The sequence below is a fragment of the Phalacrocorax carbo genome, chromosome Z, assembly GCF_963921805.1.
Source record: "Phalacrocorax carbo chromosome Z, bPhaCar2.1, whole genome shotgun sequence".
NCBI lineage: Eukaryota > Metazoa > Chordata > Aves > Suliformes > Phalacrocoracidae > Phalacrocorax > Phalacrocorax carbo.
The window spans coordinates 48,003,990-48,024,985 of record NC_087548.1 but is presented as its reverse complement, the minus strand read 5'-3'; the positions used below and the strand labels follow the sequence as shown (position 1 = coordinate 48,024,985).

The 20,996-nt window shown below is 37.7% G+C and overlaps 1 long non-coding RNA gene across 1 annotated transcript; it reads right to left on the bottom strand.

The window, feature by feature from the left end:
• Positions 1-234: 234 nt before the first annotated feature.
• On the bottom strand, positions 235-20,623 carry LOC135310546 (uncharacterized). Its single transcript, XR_010370639.1, has 3 exons — positions 20,316-20,623; positions 12,736-12,791; positions 235-1,100 (listed from the first exon to the last, which is right to left on the bottom strand). It is a non-coding gene; the product is annotated as an uncharacterized LOC135310546 (long non-coding RNA).
• Between the last annotated feature and the right edge of the window lie 373 nt (positions 20,624-20,996).

The following is a 20,996-nucleotide window of genomic DNA, read 5'->3' as shown; positions in this document are numbered from 1 at the left end:
CTATCTGTCCTGTGTGTCTTGTAAGACTTCCAAACACAGAGTTATTAATTCATGTGGACAACAGCTCACTTTCCTGGTTGCTTTCAGATGTCAAAGAGCCACAAGAATGTAATGCTATTCAGTCATTATTCTCCTGAAGTTCTTTGAGTGCCAATGGTTGAAGAGCCCTTTTGTAAATTTAGGCCTACAAGTCATACCCAAGGCTGCAATATAGCTCAGGGATGTCAGAGGCAGGATCAGGGTGTGGGAGATGCAGCCTTTTGGTCCCCTGCTCAGGTTGTTTTGAGCACAGTGCTGTTTAGCAAGCCACAGATTAGAAGACTGTTGGACACCCCCATTGATGCTGTCTCTGTTAGAACTCTGAAAATTAATCACTGATGCCCATTTTTACACACCATAAGGAAAATAATTTTAGACAGAAAGACGAAATCAGTTGTTTCTTTGTCATGGTATGCTGTAAATGTAATGATGTGTCCTTCCAACAGGTATTTCTCCTTTGACTTTGCATTGCTGTTGCACCAGTCTGAGGCAAAATAGCTTAGAATAAATGTGCAATTTCCATTAATTCCTTTGCTGTCTGAAAACTGTATTTAAAATTCTCCCTCCTCCCCAACAAATGACAATTCTTTGAAATGCAGCTATCAAGAGAAATAAAACCATAAATAAGAAATATTACTGTCTCCAGTCTCGTGGGTGATAAAAAAAAAAAAAGAATGATGTCTCTCTACTTCTTAGATTTCTGTTTTCTGCAAAAGATTAAGACAGGCACATCCCACAAGGACTACACTGAGTTTCAGGTATGACCTTTCAATACCCACCCAAAATAGCAACAATTTTATTTTAGAGCAAATTTGTTTCACTTTAAAAATGCCAACATCTCAGCCAAAATGACTAATTTCCAGATGAACCGACTGAAATGAAAGCATGGGTTGCAGGGGGCGGGAGCAGGAAAAGTGGGGAATAGAATGTTTCCATAATAAGTCTCAAAGTATTTCATGGGAACATAGCACACTGTAGGATATCACTGTTGGCTGCAGAAGTCTTCTGCATCTCCTGGGAAGCTGCTAGTAGCAGTCAGCAAGAAACTCTTCTTCTTTAACCTGATAACAATGTAAGGACATTAAATGTCTTACAAAGGGAATAATTTGTGATACAGAAAGCTACCTGAATTCAATACACATGCATCAATAGAGTACGTATTTTCATCAGAAAAGCTTCGAAACATAATCTGTCACATTGTAGTAAAAGCATGACCTGAAAAGAATGAATTAACTGCTGATTCCAATAATGTTGCTAGAATTAATTAAATGAGCATGATTATTAAATGCAGGGAAATCAGACTAGCATTAGATGAAGATGAGAATAACACTGCAGAAAACGTATCCTGTTTATAATGCTGCCAGTAGTTTCTTTCCCTTTTCTGAAGAGGCTCTAAATCTTAATTCCATATTCCCAGTTTGTTCCAGTGTCACCGAAGCAGTAATTCTTCCTACCATAGAGTTTCCTTCATCCACTTTTCAGCATCTTGGTATACATCTCCAGATGTACAAAATGGGTATGCTCTGAGGGTGGAAAGTATTGGTCAAAACCTTGAACTAAAAATATCATTGCAGAACATGGTATTTTCACAAGATCTGGAGTACCAGAAGATTGCTATACCCTTTGGGACCACTCTGTCTCAGTCCACATAAAAGTAGATTCAAGAAGCAAATAGTAACACAATTTCTACAAAAGATTGTGTAATGGTTTAACCCTGGCTGGCAACTAAGCACCACACAGCCGCTTGCTCACTCCACCCCCCTCAGTGGGATGGGGGAGAGAATCAGAACAGTAAAAGTAAGAAAATTCTAGGGTTGAGATAAGAACAGTTTAATAATAATAATAATAATAACAACAATAATAATAACAACAACAATAATAACAACAACAACAACAACAACAATAATAATAATAATAATAATAATAATAATGAGGATGATGATTACAATGATGATGATGATGTAATGAAATGGAAAACAACAAGAGACAGCGAGAAAAGTGAAACCCAGTGTAAAAACAAGTGATGCAACCGCTCACCACACGCCAGTCCCTGATCAGCTATTGCGGCCTTCCGGCCAACTCCCCACAGTTCATACACTGAGCTGACATCGTATGATATGGAATATCCCTTTGATCATTTTGGATCAGCTATCCTGGCTGTGCTGCCTCCCCTCCTGGCTTCTTGTGCACCTAGCAGAGCATGGAAGGCTGGAAGAGTCCTTGACTAGTGTAAGCACAACTTAGCAAAAACTAAAAAATCAGTGTGTGTTATCAACATTATTCTCATACTAAATCCAAAACACTGCACTATACCAGCTACTAGAAAGGAAATTAACCCTACCCCAACTGAAACTAGGACAGATTGTAAAATAATGTTTCAAAAGATTGAAAAATATATTTTAAAATGAAAACAAAACTAATGAAAGACAGACATCAATATGTGGAAGAAATGGAGTAACTCCTACACAGAAATGCTAAGTTTTAATTTATATAATGACAAATCATTAATGAGAAAGTCTAAAATATCATATATGGTAAAATGTTAAATTGCAGAATGCAAGTGAAAATGCCTGTATGGTTGTCCTTGGAGGACAGTGTATCTGTGCTGAAAAAACATGGCCTTTCCAAAGTCCCAGAGTTCTCCACATGACCAGGTGTAAGAGAAATAAGTCATGATTATAATGACTTTTAACATCTTAAGAGAAAAGAGCAGGCATTCCATTGATTTGCAGTGTTAATTACTTCAAACACACCATCAGAAGGATTTGAAGTGCATTTTTGTCAGATAAAAAAATATTGTAAATGATTTGATTTCATATTGAGAATTTAATTCTCTAGGAGAGAACTGTATTTACAAGTGTCATTGCAAAAAAAAATCAAAAGTATTGTGTGAAACTACATAGACAGTAACCGTGTTAGGATAATTTTTCATCTTTACAATATTTGATGAAGCATAAGATACAAGAAAACATCCAGGTTCTCCCTTTTTACAGCCACTATCAAGAAACATGGCAATATTAGTTTGTTAAGGTTTGTTAAGTCAGAAACAATATAAACACAAAGCAAACAATAGCTAAGAAGTGAAACCTTGAAACAGTTCCCAAATGACTGTGCTACATATGTCCACGGAGATATTCAACACACAGCTGGACAAGGCTCTGAGCAACCTGATCCAAGCTTTCCATGCTTTGAACTGGGGTTGGACCAGATGCCCTTCCGAGATCCCTCCCAACCCAAATTACTCAGTGATTCAGTGGCCCAACCAAATGAATGTCACTGTTCAGAGGCGATGCAATACTTAGTCCCAGTTACTGTAGCAAAAGTTCACTTCTCATTATACATTAATTACTAGATTGAGAAAAAAGGATAACAAGTAAGTAAAATACAAGAACAAACATGAAAAGAAAACAAACGGCTTGTTCAAGTTATATACATAAAGGTCATTATCCCTTGGTCTCTTTAACATTGCCATAGTGACTTCTCTAATAGTATCTGTGACTTCATTTCCCCTCAGGTCCTTCATCAAGTTTGAAAAGGTAGCATTAAAAATAAAAGAGATATTAATTAGAAGACGGAAGAAATGTGTGTATTATTCCCTAGCATTGCTCAGTGAATTGTTCACGCTCTGCATGAGCTTGTAAGAGATCATGAGATTCCTCCTTGAATCAGATATGAAGGCATATCTCCTTTGTATCATCTGGATAACATCCATTTCCACGTAAAATTATTCAAAACCCTGAAGGAAACACAGTTTACAAAATGGGCAGACTAGTCATCTATTTGAACATATATTTAGTGTCTGTAAGACTTCTGAAGAGCTTTTAAAGTCTTGGGTAAGAAAATAATAGCACCATGCAGAATCTTTAATTGAATAACCTAGGGTTCTATTTTGTAACAGAATTTATTAGATTCCCTTAAGGTCTGTCCTATAACATGTTTTTATAACAAACCTAGAAGTCAAAAGCATGGCTTTTTCTCTCAGTAATTGAATTGGAATAATTCATTATGGTACTATCATAATGATTATTTCTCATCTGTATTGTGGGGTATCGATCACCTAGGACCTTTCTTTTTTGACCAAGACCACATTATGCTAGCTACTGCATGAACATAGAAGAAAAAGATTATGCTTATCCCCCAGTTTTGCAGTCTATGACATGACATGTTCACTAATTCCACTTTCTTTCACTAATTCCACTTTCTTGTGCACAAGTAAGTAACTGTGTACATTGAACTGTTGCTCATGCCTGATCAGGCTACATCAGCAACCGTCATGGAGAAGCTCTGCTGCACACCAGGACCTTCACAGTAGGACACTGTTCGCTGCAACCCTGCATAGCTCCTTTCTTCAAAGCCTATTTAATCAAGGTGAGAGGATTTAAGTCTACTTACCATCTATGCCAGCCCCTGTGTTTTATTAGTAGTGAATAATACTTTGTCATGGAAATGTAAATATAGAGCCAAGGTCAGAACACATTCTCTAGGACAACCCATTCTTTGTGTACCTCTTTCATAAAGCACACCTTGTGATTTTTGCTGAAAAGCTTTTTATGATAAAGGTGGAGGCATAAGAAATATTTTTCCATTACAATTACAGCTCTGAAAAACTGCAGCAAATGGCTAATTAGTGTTTTGATTTTCCAGCTGGAATCATAGCCATGAAAAACTCTAGTCACAATGTTCTTAAATTTCGCATTCCATATATATTCAAATTACTTCAGTAGCTCAGTTGCAAAGTGTATAAATTCAGTCCTGGTGTAAGTGGGGTGCTGCAATGACTGTTCTGTTTCTGACAGAGGTAAACATGGCCCAAAGTTATTTATCTGCTATTTATAAATAAAGTGCAATTATTCCCATTTTTAAGAATCATGTTTGCTTCTTTTGTTAATCGTGATAGTATAACCACATTCATACCTGTTCATTAGGCACTGAATTAAACTGAAAGGTAAAAGCAAGATGGGTAAGAAAAATCTTTCTGTACAATTAACACATCTGCGTCATTCTAAAGCTTGTAGCACCTATGGTTCTGTCAAATGTCGCAAACACATTTGGCTTAAACCAGAAACCACAAAGGACAGAGGATGACAGATGGTTATGAAATTAATTTCATGACTAAACTCCCTTGATTCTGCAAACAAAAACGCAAAGAAAGAGAAGACTCCACACCACAAATCATTGTGTACACTACATAATTTGATTTTACTGATATTAGAAAAACCTTAATGTAAAAATATGTTCAACCAAGTTGTTTTTCTGGACCACCAAAGTTGTTTGCTTTTCCACTATCAAAGAACCTCAGTGAACTTTACTTTTCAAGGAGTCTAAATCTTCACATTAAGCAGAAAAGACCTCTAATCATCATATTTATTAACGTGAGTATTTCTCCAGGACAATTCTTGTCATAGATCCTTGCATGAAATGAAGAGAAGAAGCACTTCTGTTTACTTACACATTCATATGCTATCTTTGATGGCTAGGATGACCTGCATATTAAATTAAACATTTAATTGCTGGGAAACTTACTTACAAGTAGTAGCAATTTGTTTGAATGAGAAACATTTACTTTTAGCTGAGAAAATACTCCAGTGGTAGTTGCCTATAATATTTTCCAAGACTGGCTTAACATTTAGAAAGCTTGCCTAGATGGATTAGCTTAATACTCACTTCAGGGGGAATTTCCCTGCTATGAAATCTTTTAGGATATTTAGTGATATACAAAGTCAGTCTGTTTATTAATAACCTTTTGATTTGTTCCTATTTTTTGTTTCTAATGAGAGGTGTGAATTTGTGATCTACTACAAGTTTGCAGATTTTAGCCTCCATGACATAAGCAGTATTCTACTGAGCCAGTCTTGGCTGCAGACGCATTTTAGGATCCAGCTTTTTATGAAACACTGAAGTCATATAAGGTTTTTAAAAAATTGACTTTCCTTGTTGGATGCCATGCAGGAACAAATCTAGACTTCGGGGCATAATCCATTACAAAGACACTGTTGAAGCCTTCATTGAGTTAAGTTTTGTTTATAAAGTTGAAACTCAATTTCTGTGTTAAGTACATGGAATTCATCATATCTTCCCCCAAAATTTAGCACTTATTAATTGAATACTGAATGAATTTTCTCAGAATTTACATATAAAGTAATAAACTGAATAATGGATTAAAAGGAACTAAAAATGAGTCAGAATTTTATCGTCTCTGTGAGCTGGTCCTTTGCCGCGAATAATCCAAACAATGGAATAAAGCAGTCCTTTCAGCCTTATTGTGAAAACTAATTGAGATCTTGTCTATATTTGAAGACACTGTTAATAGTTGCTGTACCTATTTAATTGGAAAGACTTGAAGAGCTCATCAACTCAGACGACTTTTAAATGGAATTGCAGAAGTAGTTAAATAATGACCGTTCACCCCCTAGAGCTAACTCAGCAAAAAAGTTCTGCTGTTTTTTGTGACTCGGAGATAAGAATGAAGCCAGATACGCGTGTGATTTCACTACCAGATTACATGCTCCATCCCTGCCTGTTCTTAGAGCCTGTGGTTGTAGCGCAGCTCATGTGCCAGTGCCTAATGGACACCTGGGGGCAGCAGTGGCTTGGTTGTAAACTGGTAAAGCCTGAATGTTTTTCTTTCCTTAAGCGTGACGTTGGCATTAATGAAAAGCTCTGAATTGTTCAATTGGCAAACTGGACTCATAAATTCAATCAACCCCCACCCCTGCCAGCTTTGTCGTACATACACATGGCTATACCCTACATCATTTCACCAAAAGGCCTTAGCAGAAACTTGGATATGTATTTATAGGATGAGAAAATCTGTCAGTCTGTACTTCTACACAGTTCCTGGCTTCTGCAACAAGACTGTTAGGACAGGTGGTTTTCTTCCACTGTGAAAAGAAGGGCAAGCACCAAATATGTTTCACATAATTGCATCATAAAACTAACACATCATGGTCATTGCCAGCATAGTGTCGACATAACGCAGGAAAGCAGAAGTGGAAGTCTGTATATTCCACTTCAACCCCTGTGATCTTACTAGTTTCCTGCAAGTTTAAATATTGTAAAAACAGGAAAATCTAAATAAATGGGTTTTTTTGGGGGGTGACAGTAACCCACGGATTGTTCATGATCTTGTTTTTAAGTGTTTGGAGAAACTGCAGAAAGGGAGGAGATTCCCTCAAAATTGTCAACAGCCTCACCCCCAGGCCCTTAAACCATTTAAAAACTACTTTTTATCGCCTGTGGAAACTGAACTACAAGTAAATGAAATACCTCCCCTGCCCCCTCCCCCACACAAATTGCAAAGTCAGAAAGTAAGTGGGATTAATTTAGTTCTCTTGAGCGTGTACGTTGATGCAGTCTGTAACTTCATGGTTGCCTACTTTTTTATCCTCAAGATCTTTGCCTCTTTCAGTGCACTGTATAAACATTACACATCTCATGGGGGAGAAAAAAAATGGAAAAAGAGAAATAACATTGGACAAGACTGCAATATCCATTCAGGTCATCAGTTGACTTCAAATCTGAAAAATCTCTGCACAGAACTCTGTACTTGAACTAATAGTGTAACCGTCTGTCATTTTGCCAGCCTCTGTCTGGACAAGCCCTAAAGGAAGCTGAGATACTCCTGTGTTTTTTAGCCCCAGTACTGAGCCTTCAGAACAATGAATTGCGCTGAAGTGTCTTCCTCCTTCACAACTCAAAAGATTGTGAAAGGGGAGATTAAGAACATAAAACAGGTAGGCAAACCTTAAATCATAGAATCATTTAGGTTGGAAAAGACTCTTAAGACCATTGAGTAAAACCATTAACCTAACACTGCCAAGTCCACCTCTAAACCATGTCCCTAACACCACATATACAAATCTTTTAAATACCTCCAGGGATGGTGACTCAACCACTTCCCTGGGCAGCCTGATCCAATGAGTGACAAAATTTTTCCTAAGATCCAATCTAAACTTCCCCTGGCATAACTTGAGGCCATTTCCTCTTGTCCTACCATTTGGTAGTCGGGACAAGAGACCGACACCCACCTTGCTACAACCTCCTTTCAGGTAGTTGTAGAGGGAGATAAGGTCTCCCCTCAGCCTTGTCCAGAGTAAACAATCCCAGTTCCCTCAGCCGCTCCTCATAAGATTCTAGGATTCTCTAGACCCACCGGCTTTGTCGCCTTTCTCTAGACACGCTCCAGCACCTCAGTGTCCTTGTAGTGGGGGGCCCAAAACTGAAGACAGTATTGGGGGTGCAGCCTCACCAGTGCCGAGTACAGGGGCACGATCACCTCCCTGCTCCTGCTGGCCACACTATTCCTGACACAAGCCAGGATGCTGTTGGCCTTCTTGGCCACCTGGGCACACTGTTGGCTCATGTTCAGCTGGCTGTCAGCCAGCACCCCCAGGTCCTTTTACTCCAGGCAGCTCTCCAGCCACTCCTCCCCAAGCCTGTAATGATGTGTTGGGTTATGTGACCCATGAAAGACTCTCCACAAAATTTTCTGTTATTTCCCAAACTTAAGCTTTCTGAAAAGGATGTTTGCCAAAATTTTGCCAGAATTTCGAATCCCAGACAAAATGAAATAGCCAGCATTAGGGGAGAGAGACATGGCTTGTAAAACAGAAGCTGTAATGATTTCGCTTGGCAGAGTTATAAAGCATGTCATAATGAGAAGTGATAATTGACCTTAAAATCACTAGATCTGCGTGAAATATTTGTGTGCATCTGTGTGTAGGAACGTTTTAAAATTTGTACAGTTCACTGAAAGAAACAAACATTTCAGATTCTGTGATTTTAATCATCACAACGATTAGACCGTGATTTTAGTCATCACAATGATGCTTAACTTGTTTCTATAGAGCTATAATCCTCAAATGACAGGTCAAGACCCTCAGGCAAGTCATCCGGTGTTAGGTGGTAGGAGACAGAAAGCAGCAGCAGCAGCAGTTTAACTTTCTGGAAGCTGTCCGTAAGCTCAGTTCCTTCGAGGTGGGAAAGTGAGAAAAGACCATAGTGACTGACAGCAAGCGTTTGTTAGCCAAGGATCTGCCTTTCATTACTGGCAATCACTCGGTTTCTCCACAGAAAAGAAATAAACAGAAACACTTGCTGCCAGTTATTATTCCCATTTTTTCAAGACCCTGTTCTAGAGAAGCCAAGCTGCTAGCATGGGTATACCTTCACTAGGTTGTGCAAAATGTGCAAATGATAGAGCTTGCAATGAGTTTGACCACTGATGGAATACGTACGTATTTACCTGTCCTAACACTATCCACATACTGCCCACTTCCTAGACAAATGAGACAGTCCCATTGCTTTCAAGCTCCCAAATTCTCTTAAGCAAAACTTAAAAGACCTATGTCTGATGAAACTTTAAAAAATGGTTGTCATATTGATTACTACATCTATTGACACACCAAGAGAATGAAATAAAAACTCAAAACATCTTGATGAGGTTTCCAAAAAACACTACAAAGACTGCAAATTCCATCCTCATTTCAAATTTACTTTAGAGCCTGAAGAATCTTGCTCTGCTCTTCCAGGCATTTTCTCATGGCAGTAGGTGATGAAAGATAATTTTCCCAGCGTTTCTCCAACTGAATTGCAGGCTTAGGAGCATTAAGTTGTACATATTTTGTCATGCTTAATGGGGTTTAGTCTTTAATTTTAAATTGTATGAAAGCCTCACTGTGAAAGTAAACCTGCAAGGATGCTGCCTGAGGAATGAATAAAGATTTTTACCCTTTGAAACACCATACACAGTAACCTTTAATTTGTCATTTTGTGTTTTGTTGCACTGTCATTTATAATGTTTTCTACACTGACTGCACATTTATCACTTACATATTTCTCATAAGAAGTGCACTGCAGAATGTTAATAATGAAAGTGTTATTTCTTATCCTATGAGAGCAAAAAATTTTGCAGCCTTCAAAAATGGTGTTATGTAAGAACTGCCTTATGGAGGCAGCACTAATGACAAAAAAAGGAAGCTGCTTTGCGATTTGCATTTAAAGCAGCACTGAAAATTTCTTCTTTAGGTTTTCTGACTTTGACATGCTTGTCTTTTGAGGACAACTAAGTATTTCCTGTCACTTAAATTGCAGAAATACTTGCAGAAGAATGTTTTTCTTACCTTAGGTCTTATGCATCCATGTAATACCTCTGTCAAATAATTTGCTATTTTGACTTAATTTCATCTTATTCTCTAGAATATAAATGTCTCAGGTCAGTTAAGGGACTTTTTAAATTAGGATCATTTTAATAACAATGGTGTATCCTATTTGTTTCCAAAGAAATGCTCCTCAAGTATGCATCTTGAATTATCATGTCAGCCTAAAAATAGGAATGTATTCTTTCTATGTGTTTAAACGTTTAAAAAAAGTGGCATTTTTCCAGTGAAAATTTTGGAAAAAGTACAGAATTGTACCATATATATGGTGCTTGGAGCTTGAATTTCAGCTTGAAGGTGAAATTAGTTGGTAAATTATTCATTTTTGAGCTCACTTACTTCAAAACTTTGAATCAAATAATTCCTTATTCTCAACTATGGTAGTCTTAAAATAATTCATCATTAATCTGCTACCACATGCTGAACTAGTGGTTTTAACAGAGGTCTAACTAGTAGTATGAAATACAATATGGAGTTTTAAACCAAAAGTCATAGTAACAGCAGGGTAGTTGATTATAACTTGTACCCTCTGCAGGAGCTGTAAATTTGAATGAAGAATGAGGACTCTATATGACAGCACAGAAAGAATGTTAACAGTCGAAAAGGTATTGTCATTACTTTAGCAGCATTAAGAAAGCAATACTTATATGCAATATGATCCAATATTTTACCAAAACCAAAAGAAGCCCCTAAAGTTATCCAGCTGTGTAACTGGTCTTCTTATACTTAATGGTAACAAAAAAATTTCCATCCAACTAAATGCAACCTGTGAGTAAGATCTAGATTATTTTCTGAGGTGCATAGACATGTGTTTTGGTAAATAGTATGAATGGAAAGATGGGGACTTACAGGTACGTCCTTAAGTCTTATGTTGTATTGATCTCATGGGAAGCAGTAAGAAACTTACTAAGCAATTAATGTTTATATAGCGTATGCATAAAGGTTTGTAAGCCTGATTTTTAATGGTATTCTTCATCTAATGCAATACTTTGTGTGCAAACACACCTTCTCACTTTCCAATTGCAATTTTTCTGAAGGTTGCACAGACTTACCCTGAAACTCAAATATATTGTTTCGGCATTGTGAGACATGTTTCCTAAACACAGAGGCAGTTTAGGATGGCTTTATTTACTTGACTGAACACGTACAGATCATCAATCACTTTCTCATAGTGGATACCAGAATACACACAGACACTTTCCCCTAGCACAGCAGAGCTGTGTCTTGAGTGTTTGAGGTGTGACGCTAATAGCTTTTTTATCTCCTGGTGTGTTAGGAAAAAAACAAAGTAAGAACAGAAGTAGATATAACACCCCCCCCCCCCCCCCCCCCCCCCGCTTTCAACATTTTGGAATGGGAGGTGAACAGGACTGGTGTATCCAGAAAGAATTCCATTGAGTTTGGTTCAATGATACATACTTGCTTTTACTGAAGACAAAATCAATCTACTGTGTCAGCCTTTTTAACAGTGAATGGCATGCACGTTTAAGCTACTCAGAATTCCTTGCCTATGTGTGCAGAGCTCTGGTTTGTATCCAAATTAATTTCCTATATGTTTTGTGTGTGTGTATAGTTTTACTGGTTGGTGTTTTTTTTTTTTTTTTTTTTTTTTTAATATTAGTCATCTCCTGCTGGCTTGCTTTCCTCATAGCATTGTTTGTTAGCCATAGATTCCTAACCACTTTCACTGGAGGTGCAGAGAGGCTGGAGAAAGAGGTTATGGTCTAGTTACTTTTCTTTCACTGTGTGCACAGGTATTGAGGGGAGTCTGAAGAGAAGCAGGTTATTATAATTTTCAAAACTAAATACTGTTGGGAGTAGTGTTTTAAACATCCTACAAAGTGTAAAAATATTACAACATTCTGTCAGAAAACAAGAGGAAACTTTTTCCTGTGAGGGTGGTCAAACACTGGAAATGGTTGCCCGGAAATGGTTGCCCAGAAAGGTTGAGGAATTTCCATCTGTGGAGATATTCACAACCTGACTAGACATGGTCTAGAGCAACCTGGTATAGCTCACCCTTCTCTGAGTCAGTGGCACTGAGGTAGGTGATCACTAGAAGTCCTTTCCTACCTCCAATGCTAAGATTCAATGATACATTTATTTTTTGGGGGCAAAAACCCCTAACATAGTATCATGCATGTTTTGGTTATCTGTTGCTCTGGATGACTATTTCTGCGTCTCAGAAAGAAGATAATTCTGCTGCACCACAGAAAAGGAGAGTGAGCAAGAAGTCTAAAAAAATAGCCCTGACCCTGAAAGAAAATATGCATTGGTAGTGTTGAGGGTCTTTCATGACAACAGAACCACAGCCTAAGAATACAAACTGCAGCGGGTATGTGTATTTGGTGAGAAAGATGGGGAGAGTATGGATGGGACAGAAGGAGAGGTAATGGAAAAAGAGGAAGCAGCTGATTGTATTTGAATATGTGATAATAAATGCATTAATATTTTTCAATGATAATACAAATGTATTAATTATTCCATAACAACTTATCTTGAGTTTTATTCACGACAACTTACTTAGAGACGCCCTTACCTTCAGTGGTCTAGTGGAATCACTGAGGGGAAAAGCCTAGTATCTTCTAGATCAGGCTAGGAAGAGAAAAAAAAATGGAAGGAGCAGCAGACACATCATATGACAAGGAGATAAAGGAGCAGTTATTGATGATATTAACAATTGACAAATGAGACAATAAGAAAAAATAGTAGAAAGTAGCAGTGTGTTGTTGCAAAATGTCTAGGAAAAATAGTAAAGACACTTCTGCTTGGCATAGTGAAGCAGAGGAAACCAGCTACATGACAAAAGGAGTGAAGTAAAATGGACAGGGCAACACAGATGATTCTGTGATGGTGTAAGTGTTTGGAGGTAAGTGCTAGGGAGAGAAAAAAAGAAGCAAAGAAATTATAAGACTTTAGGACATTTAAGCTGCAGGCAGGAGATTTGGCTGACTGGAAAGAAATCAAAAGCCATTTTAAGCAATATTAAGCAGTAAGATTTGAACAGACATTGTAATAAATAAAGACATGAAAGCTTAAGATCTCTTATTTTAGTTCCTCATACAGCTTTAACCTTGAATTAGTTTTGGAGAGAAGCAATTGAACAAAGAAATGTAGTAATACAGTTACAGCTTGTATTTAGGTCACAAAAAGAAGCAAGTTTTAGATAAACATATCTAAACCAACCCATAATATTGTGTCTTACAGATCATTTGAAAAATCAAGCCCAGAGGTATAGCCCTTTGCTTAAAATGAACGCATTTACAATATCTATTCTTTAACAGGGCTGGCAATAAGCTTGTATCAAGCAAAGGCAGTGATTTCTCATATGCCTACAACCAACTTTAAAGCCCGCAGTTCCTTTTAGACACAAACACTCTATGCAGTGAAAACATCAGTCTGGTCAGGCAGAAGTGCATGGCATTTGCACAATAATGCTATTTCTGCAATCCCAGCAAATGACTGTAGAGTCCTGACCGGTCTATCTGTCCTTCCTCAGAAATGCAGATTTTTGGACATATGTCTAATACCGGCTGAGACCTGAACTTAATCCCCTATTTTTTCTTCACAGACAACTATAGTGACAAGTCATCTATCAAGTTGATTGAACTTCATAATTTTATGTCATCTCTTTGGAACTGATAGATTTTATCCATGCTGTTCTGTCTCAGAATAATAATTAATTAAAAAAAAACCCTCAAGGAAAGCCAAGCAAAGGATCTAAACAGAAATGTGCAAAATGTCACCTTGCATGAACAATGCTAGCAAAATTCTTGTACTCAAAGACTGATGTAAAACCCTGACAGCAGGTATATCTTAAGCAGTAATAAGACAGAAATGCAAATTAAGTTACTCATGTTTCCCCCCCATCTACCCAAAACCAAAGTGAGGCAATACACTTTTTCTCATCAGTGTGAAGCACCAATTCAAATCTGGATCAACATTAGAGAAAATAAGATTCAGAGTTAGTTCTAACGGACCTGGTTAAAGTTGCTGGCTAAACACCCTGCAGGTTGTGCACTCCACTAGAAATTACAAACATGGTCAATCAAAAAACTTGGACAGCTCTTTCTGCAGTACCAGAAGCTTGTATGTTGCATTCATGGTATGACAGAATTGCTTAATGTACACGAGGTGTTCTGTCAGCCTAAGCATCCATACTGCTCTATTGCTGAAAAATGTGTTCTCACACTGTTCATGTAATATAAAAAAATCAGCATAAAAAGATGGAAAATTTTAATGTTCCTCATGATCAGAGGAGTAAACACAACCAACACTTGTAATCACCATGGCAACAGGAAGTAACCTAGACCAAGTAGGTCTTATCCAGCTATATGTAATAACAAGTCGTTCATCCATTAGGAACCCAGGAAAATTGAGAAGAAAAAGAAGTTCTCTGTAGGGATTACCCTTACATTAGTTACAAAGTTCCCATGCTCCACCCTATTCACACACAAAACACATCATGTAACAGTCAGATTTTGCCCTCTGGCCCTTCTCTCGCTATTTCCTGTTCACAGTTGCTTTGGTGATGAATATCCCTCCGCTTGTCTTGTGACTGCCTGCTCAACAACACTGATCTGCAGTGACCTTTCTCTTCCTTTCTCAAGCCAGATCCACGGGAGTCAGTGGAGCATTGGCTGGAGCTGGATCTTATCCATAACTGTTATATGAATGAAGCAGCCCATAATGTCAGATAAGAAGTTGTCTGATTCAATGTCACCGCACCTGCTGGAGCTGTTTTACCTTTCCGTTTCCCATTATTTCAGGAAATATAAAAATGTGTCACTTTTATGTATTTTGTTTGTATGTGCCTTTCTATAAGGCACTTTTTATAAGCTCTAAGATAGATCTCTTGAATAGAGTTGTGGCATTTATATTAATTGACCTAAAACCAGAGAATTAGAGGCAGGAAGAGAGTGAATAAATCTACAGTTTAGTAGGTGGGTAAGTACCTCAGCTATGGACCACTCAGGTTCACATGCTTGTTCTGCCAGAGTATTCTCTATCCCATAGAAATGTCCTGTCCCTAGATCACATATTAGTATTTAGTATCTCAGTGTTTTTTTCATGGGACTTGACGAAGGAAAGGGAAACTTCAAAATATATTGAGTTTATTCTGATGTTGGTGGCAATACTTTGGAAATTATTAAGATATTTCTCCCACTAACATCTACATGCTGGAATGCCTGGGAACACTTTTGAATGTGTATTTATAAAAATTCCTCTTTTTACATGAACACTGAAAAGGATACTGTTGAAAGGACCTGTTCTGAGTCTATGTTCTGCTCACTGTTCCACGCTATGTCCCTCTGCGGAGCTAAGAAGTCTGAAGTGGGACCTGAGATGCTGTATATTGAGAAGTGACATTTCGGACAGAATTAGCTTTTTATTTGGAAACCTCACAGCAAAGAACCTTACTCACTGAGCCAAGCTGCCTTCAGCGGAGATATGTAAAAGAGGCACTCCTAGGTTAGCTGTATTCCAGTCAGTTCTCTATGCTTCTTTGGAAATAAGCTCTAGAATTACAGCAGCAGCTATGACATTCTATATTCATCTTCCTTCTATTAAAACACCATGTAACACACTACCTCTGTAGAGCTGGCTGAAGTCTGGTAGCTAATGTGTGTGAATTAATTCTCTTTATGGAAAAAAATGCTGTAAAAAATACGCTATACTTTCAGAATCCAAAATTGATTTTGTTAAGTTTTCATATTTGTAAAGCAATGGTATTCTAGGGCACTTGGTAGATTTTTTGCCATGTAGCATAACATGCATTATAATATTTAATATATTACTTTAGTATAGGATATTCTAATATGTATCAATATAACACTTATAACTTTGATGTTTTTGGAGGTGATAGAGATATAGGGAGTTCTACTGGGTCACAAGCTGAATAGCTGACAATTCTAACCACCAGTTTGCATTACAAAAACAGCACTGAAAAATGCTGTATTTGTAAAGAAAAAGAAAAACAAGCGCCCAGCCATTTGCATTTGGCATTGCCTTTGTTAAACTATAAACAACATTCACTTTGAACTTCTGTAGTTCCTGGAAGACAATCTTCAGCATCCTGCATTGAACATCCTGCAAATAAATATAATTTTCCTTCCACTACACTAAAATATAAAGAAAGGATTGAACAACTGTTTCGTAACACGATTCCTGAGGTAATAGGTAGAATTTCTATAAAATCCAGCATGTTTTTAGTTTTATTCTTTATAGCAAATAATGTATGTAAAATATTTATTGGATTCAGGCATAATGAATTTCATCTGCAAGCTAATGAAAATTAACATTGCTTGCATCTAAAGCTTCCATTTTAGTCTTCAGTATATTAAAAAGACCTCAAATAATTTTACAAACTTCAGAAGTATCACAGAAAAACCTGTTCTTTGAATTTTTAGAATTAAAATGAATACCTTCAACTCATTGCTGAATAAGTGAAAAAGAAATGTTGTTTTGTCCATATGACAAAGTCTAAGCACTCTGAGCAGTGTGAATCCCCAGTGCTGCTTGTTCATGACAGTGTTTGTAAGGAAATACATGAAATGCATTTTATTTCCAAGTTCCTAAAAAAAACACTACAAAAAATGAAAAGTGTTTCTAAATCAAGGTAAGTAGAAGGTAGTTCCTCCAAACTCAAGAACAGAAATCTGTCAGTGTGTTTAAAGAAATATAGTATAGATTAAAAACCTGGAGAAGAAAAATACACTGGATGCAAACTTTTTTACCTGTAATTCACCACTGCTGTTGAAAAGGAACTGAGTTATTCTTCCTTCAGTTTGACTAATATGGGTATTTGGATTCTACCTATATTTCCCCAGATTTTCTTCTGTTTTAATTTTTATATTGAATTCAACAATTTTCATTTTTTGATGGATACCAATCTGAATGTTTTACACCATCTTCCTGACACCAAGATTTTATATTTGGTGCTTCAGAGCAATTGATATATTTAAGTACATTTACAGAGTTTTTGCTAAGCTTTTTGTGTAAGGAAGGCTGTGCTACTCTTCTCTGTTACCTATTACACATATCTAACTGTTGTATACTTTTTCCTGATAAACATTGTGGATTTTCGTATAGGTATATAGTTTAAAGGGTGCATATGGCATTTTAGTATACTGATTCCTTATGCTGCTTTTGAAAATGTCAGAGCTAATATCTGATATATTTTTCTGTCTAAACCATCTATCTCTAAAATAATGATGCACTAGTAGAGATTTATATGTAGAGGAGCAAAAATCCAGACAGATACTTTGTTTGACAATAGAAAGTTTAATCTGTGAGAGTCATGTCATGTGTCTTTTCTATATCCATTACTGAAGTCTATGCAGGAAGTGGAAATCTTAAAGACTACTGCTAGAGGCCAAATGGGACACTGGTAGAGTAATTACATGGATTATAAATATGTGCTTCAGAAACAGATGCTTTCAAAATACAGTGATGTCAGCTGTCTTCCTGACAGTCCTTTCACATGTCTCTCATGGTTAAGGACTCCCTGCCATGCAACTGTTTGGCTCTCATCTTTTTAGTTTGTTTTTCTGGCTGCACCACATAAAATCAATTCCAAGCAACGAAATAAAACCTTTTTAAAAGCCAAAAACAGTCACGAGTTTTATGTATTTAATACAGTCCTTCTATTTATGAGAATACATATTACAATGACAAATAAATGCAGAGTCCAGAGGGTAGTGCTGAGAATCAAGGATCAAAGCTTCTGGGCCTTATCTAACCATAAACTTGCAAAAAACACTAAACCAATTCTGTTTCTTGCTCTCCTCATCCTTTAAAAGGAAGTAATACTAAGCAACTTCACAGGAATGCTGCAAGTTTGGTTACCTCATACTCTAAAGAGTTTCAGTATTCTTAGAAATGGCAAAATATTCTTATTTCTTTCAAGATTAAAAATTCAATTTTTCTTTAAGAATGTATGTCTCTCAAGTAGACTAATTGGCTCCATATGGCAAAAGCCTGTGCAAGAGGCAGTGAAGACAATAGTGTAAATCAAGGTTAATGTGAAGGAACCTTACAAATTATTCCAAAATTGTTAACAAACATGATCTTATGCTGTGGGATGTTTTCTGCGGTGTGTTTCCACTTAGCAGTCAGACTGTTTACTGCACTCAGGCATAGCAGTTCTGTTGATGTGCATTTCCTGAGAAGCCTGACAGTGAGAGGAGAGCTTTGTCTATCTTAGAGATGGTTGTACCAGCAAATGCTCTGCTTCACCTCAGTGCAGCATATTGCACTAGAAAACTGCTCAGGAATATATCGACATAATTATACAAGAATATACAAGGTCTAACTTATTCAGAGCTGGAAACCTCACACCACGGCAGCTAAATTTCATTCCCTTACACCTGCATTCTTCAAAGTTTTTAACTGATAGATCATCTAACCTTTTAAAAATACACACAGAGAACTGTACACCTCTACTGTTAAGCAGCAGGCAAGACAGCTGAGCACTGCTGTGTGTCATGTGTGTAAATAAAAAGTTATTACTCTATAAATTGTGTTTTATCTCAAAAATAGGAACAACTAAGTGCAGAATACAAAAAAAAAAAAGTGACACTTGTGCTGGGATGCCAGAAGATACCCATAGCACTCATGAATTAACTCCCAGCTCCTTCAGGAAGGGCACTTGCTATTCCTCTGATTGCAATATTTGTATGGATTAACTTCTCCTGCACCGTAAGTAACTTGTGACTTGTGGACAATGGGCTAAATAACACTGCAGAGGTATTAATGAGCTCTCAATGATAAAAAGAAAATACAGTCAGCATCTGGAATTCGGTGGGAGCGGGGAGAGGGATTTAAGCCTATTGGAGGGAGGATGGTGAGGAAGACAATTACAGACCACACACAGATGCTTAGAAAGGTCCATACTAGCCTCCTCATGCAGTCGATGAGATGTTCAGCTGACAGCACTTGAAATTATGCCTCTATAGTTTTCAGGACATGTTGGCTTATGCTTCCACCAAGGGGAAGTATTAGTGTCTTCAGGGAAAGTCCTGAGGGCGTAGCCTAAAAATTATATTGGTTTGCACAAAATACTGGCTTCAGTTCTTTGGATCCTCAGGGACCTTGGAGCCAAGTCAGGTTTACTGTGACGTAAAATGCACATCCATGCTAGCAGAGAGAACAAAAGATTGAAATCGCTACAGGAAAAGGGAATCCTTTGCAAACGTGTTTTGTATGCCAAATGGGCATGAGACTCCCTGCTTATATTCACAAAAGCTACTTCACTTGGAAATAGAGACATGCTTTTTTAATTGTCCCCTTTTTGCTCAGGAAGGAAAGGCCATAGTGCCATCACTTTGGGAACAGAGTACTTCATTTGTTTGAAAGGGGTTACACATACAGTTATCTGGTTTTGTTTACTCCCCTCCATTTCTCGTCTTGGGAGGCCATGAAGGAGAATACATACTTCTAACTGGATGCTTGAAATGGTACTTTTAATCCATGGAAAAAGCGCAACCATTATTCACCTGCTTTTTGAAGAGGACGCAACACGGAGCAGAGCTGATGATGCTGCAGTATTTATTACATGACTACATGTGAACCGTTAAGTAGGGAAGGGGAACATGCTGTGCAAAATGTCTGCTTTTCCTTTCTCTCCCAGTATATCTGTGAAAATTTTTAGAGAACTCCAGTTCTGTGTAGAAGACGGTTTATAAACTGACTAAAATACACATACATTTTAGTAGTTCTAGGACTGCTTTGTTTCTTTAATCTTTTCTGGAGTTCTGAAGGCAAAATCTGAGGTTTCATATTCAAATTATACAAAAAAATGTGAAAGAACCATGAAGGAGAACCAAATACCTGTCACAGTCCACTGTTGGGTTGAACAATTTGGCAGAAGTTAAACCCCTTTGCTCTCCAGCCAGCCTCAGGTACCTCTGGGAGGTTGGGGGCAGCTGGGCTTAACTTCTGATTCACTCAAATATTTTATTGTGGCTAGGTTGCTTTTACATTCTTGGACACAGAATTAAGACTTAAAATGGAGTCAAGTGCCAAGTCACCTTATTTGGCCAACTACAAGTATGTAAAAGAAAAGGAGAGAAAGAGAGAAAAAAGTGAGAAAGGGAGAGAGAGTATTGCGATAGCTACCACCACAGATCTGCAGTGCCCCATCAGTCTGATATATCTTCAAATCCATCAGGTGAATGTCCCAGACGCTCCTCATGGTCTCCGCTGGTTTTCCTTTTTTAGAGTGTTGTCCTCTTGGATAGTCAATAACTGTTCTGCATACTCACGCCTCCCACTCGGTGGTGGGGCGCATGCCCGGTACTGTCACTAGAGGGTCCTTGAAAGTTCTAGAGGGTCCAAATCCCCCACTATACGCTGTCACTATATGCTGGGCCTAGGCGCATGCTCAGAGGACATGTGCTCCGAGACAATAGGACACACACAATCCTGTTGGGTAGAACTCATGCTGTCGCTGTGATGATTAAACCCTCCCACTCAGTTGCCATGGTGATTAGGCTTCGGTAGTTAAACTGTCCTGCCAACAATGTTGAGACAAGTTTCTAGTCCCTTACATCACCCAAGGGGGAACTGTGAAATATGATACAGTTATAAACAGAGCTGCAAGCTTCACAGTGGATTCTGCTAAAGTTTAAGGCACTCTGTACTGGAGGCACATATTCTTAACTTCTAAGTTTTTTAGAAAAAGATATAATAGGCTATACGACCAGAACTCAAAACTTCTCTGTACCTGTAACTTACATGGGTATACTTATTAGTTGTGCTGTGAGTTTATACATTCATTGTCGTTAATTAGTTTGGCTC